A 6,527-nucleotide genomic window follows, 5' to 3' on the forward strand; every position below is an offset into this window, starting at 1 on the left:
GTGCAGTCTGTATTGAGAGCCTCACCTTGGCTCTACCCACAATCCTCTGCGAGCTGGACTTCACACAGCTGTTTCTGTTGACAGCCTCCTCGCTGCAGCCTTTAGCTTAGCCCAGTGGTTCTCAACCATCCTAATGCTGTGACCCTTTAACGCTGTGACGCTTTAACACAGTCCCTCATGCTGCGGTGACCCCCAGCCACGGAATTATCTTGTTGCTATTGCATAACTTTAATTTTGCTAGGTAGGGGTCATAATGTAAATATCTAAACGCGACCCCAGCCCACAGGTGGAAAACCGCTGGCTTAATCTCATCCAGCTCTTGAAGCTCTCTTAAAGCTTGGTCTTCACTTTAAAGTTGTTTCTTATGCTCTGGTCAGATATTTGAACCATATGTAATCAGGATATATTACATTAAAATAACTTATTTTCAGTAAAAGAATAAAATCTTAAAAAAAAAGAAAAGAAACCCCTTTGTTGGCACCGCTGTGGCAATGGCGGTAGAGGCAGCTGTGCATTGCATTGAACTGTGGAGACCCCACTGAGAAACGCCCCCTCCACACTCCCGGCTGGTGATGTCCAGGGACCCAGAGGGTCGGAGAGACTAGGAGATGGCGAGGGAAAGGTCTCTGTAGGGATCTTTGTGCTGTCAGCTACAGCCTGGATATAAAATGGTAATGTAAGACGATAGAGCGGGGTGGAGGACGCAATACACACGCCTGCAGCAAAAGGTCAAGAGAGACGTTTTATAAGTAGAGCACGGTTGCCCACTGCAAGCTCAAATGCACCTCACAACGAGGAAGAAAGCAGCTGGGCACTTCGAAAGATCATCACCATAATCATAATTTATCAAGAGCTCTGTATTTTTTGGTACCAAGTCCATACTAGGAATTCGTGCTAATCCCCTATTAAATATTGTCTCTGTTCATCAGAGAGGCTCAGCAAGCTGGATACTATTTGGCTCACTGCACAGGTATGAAAAACAAAGCTAAGGAAAGATAATCTATTTACCTAGGCTTACCCAGCCGAGGGTGCTCGAGTGTGAGCGGGGCACCCAACACAGTGGCTTCCGATTCACCTTCGTCATAGACTCTGTGACCCTTAATAACCTTGAGAGTCCGCATTTATAACACCATATCTTGATTTGTTTTGTGGATGAAGTGAGTTGATGCTTAGCAACTCTTTAGAACACACAAAAGAATCTTGTCTTCATTTCTCCTTCATGTAGTACGAATACTTAGGTGGGAACAAGTCTGCGTGCTATTCTTCAGGCTTAGCAAGAAAAGGAATCTCTTGCTGCCGTATTAATATTTGTTCTAGTTCAGGTATTAAAAATATCTTAAATATTTCTATCATGGACATCTCATTCAGCTTGATAACAGCAGAAGATGTTAGTAGTCAACCCTTTCAGCCTTCATTCTCAACAGGTAATTCTCAAGTCACCTATTTTCCGAAACACCCTACACCTCTAACTCTCCCCTCTGCTCCATCCCTGACGTGTCTAGTGTAGTCCAGCCAGCATCACCTCTCATCTGCATCCAGACGGAGCTTCCAGCTACATGAGGCTCTTTCTCCAGTTCTTTCCCTGGAGATAATGCTGGGCTTGAAACACTTCAGTTGTATGTCTTTGCTTTCAGGAGAGAAACAAATTATTTATTCTGCTCTCCAGTGTCTAGTGCAGCACAGCCTTCGCCCTTCCTTCCATCTCCTCTGCCCCGTTTTCCAACTCTCCAACCAACTCAGATTTAGTTCCCAAATTCATTAGCTTCTTCTTGTGATCCCCCCAGTGAGCTGCTTCCTGGTGAAAGGTAATGACTTCTGTCCATCAAAATAATGATATCCATATGGACATTTTAAAAAGTATCAAGACTGCTTTTAAGCTATTTATAAGGTAAACAGTAGGCTGGTATAACCAGTTAAGTGAAGAATTCAGACACAGCTTTATACAAAGAAAAATCCACAGGAATCCACTAAAAATTACTATTCCTAATAAATGGATCCACCAAGGTTACAAGATTCTAGACTTTTGCATATTCAAGAAGTCAAACATATTTCCACATAATACCAACAAAAGTTCCAATGTGAAATTGAGTTTTGTTTATAATAACATCAAATTGAATAAAATCCATATGAGAAAGGAGAACCAAGAGGGTGGCGGATACACGTGGCACAAAAGCAGAAGTGAGAACTCCTTGAAGGGTGGAGGAGAAGCAGCCAGAGGGGAAGCAGAGGACACAGGAGAGGACAGCAGGAGAGGGAAATGGCTCTGAACAAGTCATAATGATGCATACGCACAAAAATGCTATACCTAAGTCCACTACTCTGTATGCTGACTCTAAAATTAATTTTAAAATGAAGTACAAGATTTGGATACTGAAAACTAAAAGAGAAATGGAAAGAAATTAAAGAAAAGTTAAGTAAATATAATGATAGCCCATATTCATGAACTTGAAGACAATCTTATTAAAATGATGGAGTTCCCCTAATCATGCTACAGAAGCAATGCAATTACTATCAGAATCCTAGCTTCCTCCTGCCCCCAGAAATTGACACACTCAGCATAATCTGTGGGGAGACAGACAGACCCGAGACTTTCTCAGAGGCTCCAATGAAAGACGACAAGGAAATTTTGGTTCTGGGTCCTTGTCTAGGAACATACTCAGCTTGCAGTTTCACAAAGAAAACAATTGTCTTTCTTTGGTCAGGATCTCTTTTCGGATTCCTTATGCTTCCTTGATTGGTACGGCTCTCCCCATACATTGTATTTTGTCTTTTATCGCCTAACCATTTATATCTCAGTGTGAGCCAGGGGACCAGAATCTCCTGGATATTCTATATGGAATTTTGTATTTACAGTATGAACTCTTTTGTCTGGGCTGTTAGGACAAGCAGCTGATCTCTTATTCAAAGTGGAGAAAAGTAAAGAATGTCACATTTAAGGCTGGAGAGGTGGCTCAGCTGTTCTGAGCACCTGCTCTTGCTGAGAAGCTCTCATGGCCATCTGTAACTTCAACTCCAGGGGTCTGGTGCCCCCTTCTGGCCTCTGCAGACACTTCAAGCGTGTGGTGCACATGTATCCATGCAGACAAACACACATCACACACACACACACACACACACACACACACACAAATACATACTTTAAAAAATGTTACATTCATATCTGTTTTGCAGAAGTAAGAGTTTTCTGTGTTGATTTTTACATAAACCACAACAACAACAGAGTGAAGTCTGCCCACTTTCAGTTTGCGTTGTTTCAAAGTTCTATGAGAACACTAATACCCTAAGGCGTAGGCATATAAATTCCAGGCCAGGCTGGGCTATGTAGATGGTTTAAGGAACTTGCCTCTACATAGATAGATAGATAGATAGATAGATAGATAGATAGATAGATAGATAGACAGACAGACAGATAGATAAAAAGAATAGAAAAATCCTGTTCAACTCCTGAATCATAGGACAAGAACCCTAAGACACTTGTGAAATACCTTGATGGCAAAATCCCAGGTTTTCATTTCGCCTTTTAGTTCCTGCCATCTCTGCCGCACACTGAATATAATAGCAATTATTTCCATAGTTCAGTTGTATTGAACTATTCTAAATCATTCAAGTGTTCAGATTCGTTCCCATAGAAACAATAATTTTCCTGAACTAACGTTTTATGTCTTCATATAAAATGCACTGTGTCAATATACAATTAAATTCTAAGAACAAGAAATGTGCATACCTTAGAGCTAGGCCCATCTCACCCCAGGGAAGGAGCCAGCTTGACTGCTGCGCGCGCATTTCTGTTTCCCAGCCCATGTACAGATCTTTCTTATTTCCAATCTGTCATGAACTTAATACTTTTATAAGGAAAAAATAAACAAATAAAAGGCACATAAAGTACAATCCCAATCTTAAAAGTTAATTTTAGAGACAGCAAATAAAATTATATTTCAGTAAATATTGTTAGAAGTATAGTATAATACAAAAAGATAAAATTTGTTCATGTTCATTAAAAGCATGCAGTCATAAAATCACTATTGTGCTTGTTAATTTTCCAATTCCCATTATAACTAGACAGAATGTTAGACTGAAAACTGATTACCCCAGTTGAATGCCTCTATGCGTGCTGTGAATACATGCCGTTCTATCGGTGCAGTTGTCCTTGCAGATTGGTTTCCTTCCTGCTCATTTGGCCTGTCTGCCAGCGGTGGGGATAGCTGGTAGCTCACCTCAGGGCTGAGGATAGCATACACTTAGGCTGTTTGAGATTCTAATTTAGTGACGTCCATACCAGAGAACTTACGAAGGGACGCTGAGGACAATGGAAAGGGTATCTGGTTTTAGTCTGTGTGAAATGGGCATGCTAAGGCAGTTTCAGCTCAGAAAATGCATTTAAATTTTTTTCCAAAATAAAGCCCTAGAAAACAGATTCCAATCCATCTCCAAACCTCCGCCAGTTTCAAAGATTATTTTACACAAATATGGGTAAGTTTAGAGGACCTTTCCTCTAAAAAAGGGTTTCCAGTTTTAATATTTTTTATATTACACTTGACAAGCTAATATAAGATTAATCTCTTATAGTTGCGGTTGACAAACTAGCCTTAGATTCTCACCATGCTCAGCTTGGTTTCTTGGAGCATGACTAGGTGATGATTGGCCTGATAGGCACTCACTTGCAAGGCGAGGGTTTGCTGTTCAGGGACCCGAGTGATATTCCTGCCCGATGGCTATGCACACTTTCACAAATATTATTTTTATTTTATATGTATTGGTATTTTGCCTGCATGTGTATCTGTGTGAGGGTGCTGGATCATCTGGGACTGGAATTATAGAGAGTTTTGAGCTACCATGTGGGTGATGGAAATTGAACCTGCGTCCTCTGGAAGAGCAACCAGTGCTCCTAACCACTGAGTCATCTCTCCAGCCCCTGGCTGTGCACACTTGTGCACCATTTATGCACTGGCTTCATCTGGTAACAGTTCGCAGACTGACTCCTGTCTGTGGCCCACACTTACGATAGCCCTGTGCTCAGTTGGAGTCATCCCCGTTTCTCTCTAGCCAGCAGAGTGTACTGGGTAACCCGGCAGCATGGGTAGACAGAGGTTGGCTCAGAGACCCACTCCTGAGGAAAGCCACTGCCTCCCCAGAAGGTTCAGATCTTTCATGAGATTCTCTGACTTAACAAAGATTAGAGCCAGAGCACTCGCCCTTCCTGATTTTGCAACTTACCACAAAACTACAGCAATGGAGATGGTGTGGTTGAGACATAAGGACCAAGATTTTGATCAATGGAACAGAATTAAGAGTCTAGAACCCCTTACACTTACAGCACATTTCCCCTCTCTATATAGCACATATATTTTAAACAAGTATGAAGCCAAGCCAGGGGTGTGGGGAAGGAGGAGAATCCCTTGAGCAAATGTTGCTAGAACATTTGGGTATTCATAAGCAAAAGAAAAATAACTCAATGGAGAATCCATACACACACTTTTACTAGTCATCAGGAAAGCTGAAATAAATTTACAGACTGAACCAGATTTGTTCTTTCCAGATGGAACTTTCTTACCTTTCTACCTCAGTGTAAGTTTCTCCCATTTACAGGTTCCTACGATAATTCTAAGACAATGAAAGGGGCAAGTCTTCATAGAACAAGAAAGACCAAAGGGAAATCCGAGGACTCGCATTGGTCTTTTCTGGGGAGCGTGGGACTCCCTTCAAAGTCTTGCACATTTTTTCCTCAACTCTCCTTTTGGGGGGGCTCTCTCCTACTCTGACCCTAACTTACTTCCACTCTGAAGCTCTTAGGTTAAAAGGTGGGTCCCAGGAGAAGTCTTCCCTGCCCCTGAAATCCACTTTTAGGGTTTTCTGGTATCGTCTCGCAAAGCACCCTGGGCTTTTCCTTCCAGCCACTCAACACGGTTTGTGATTTAAGTGTTTCACATAACCATGCCTTTGCCATCTAACTTTCATGAGAATGTATATCCCTTTCATCCACCACAAGATTCTAATTTTCTAGTTCTGGTCTCAATAACCATGAGCCAGTTTTAATCAACCATTCAATCCATTCACTAATCAATAAGCCAAACGGCAATAAACATGTTATTCTGTTATTCTCAACATTTTATTCTGAATTATGATTTGGAAGGAAAAATGAGCTTTTTGTTTGGATTTCATTTTTTAAGCTTTGCCTTGTTTAATATCCAAGCAGTAATGTGTATACTTTTCATAAAGACTTCGCATTTGATGTTTTGTTTTTATTGTTAGAATAGAAGCGAGTTAGATTTTTCTGGTATTTTGACCAGCTCTTTTTCTGTACGGTTTAGGTCTAGTTCTGTAAATCAGGAAATAAACAGCTCTTAAAGCTAATATTAATTGCTTTTTAAATCCTACATACAAAGAGTAGAGGCCCCACTTGCAACTAGCCCCCAACTGAAAATAATGTACTGTCTTTTTCTGAGTTAACATATGCACAATGATATTTCTAAACAGGGGCATATGTAAACCAACAGGAAGATTTGTGATGGAAAGCAGGAAAGGATCAA

General features: G+C 41.0%; 1 long non-coding RNA gene across 1 annotated transcript in view; it reads right to left on the bottom strand.

The window, feature by feature from the left end:
* Positions 1-2,156: 2,156 nt before the first annotated feature.
* Positions 2,157-6,527, bottom strand: part of LOC126494822 (uncharacterized) — a 17,320-nt gene continuing 12,949 nt past the window's right edge. The window contains exon 3 of the long non-coding RNA XR_007590075.1: positions 2,157-4,297. This is a non-coding gene — a long non-coding RNA (uncharacterized lncRNA). The remainder of the gene's footprint in view (positions 4,298-6,527) is intronic.

This window comes from Alexandromys fortis, unplaced genomic scaffold, assembly GCF_014885135.2.
Source record: "Alexandromys fortis isolate MF-2015 unplaced genomic scaffold, M_Fortis_MF-2015_v1.1 scaffold_412, whole genome shotgun sequence".
Taxonomy (NCBI): domain Eukaryota; kingdom Metazoa; phylum Chordata; class Mammalia; order Rodentia; family Cricetidae; genus Alexandromys; species Alexandromys fortis.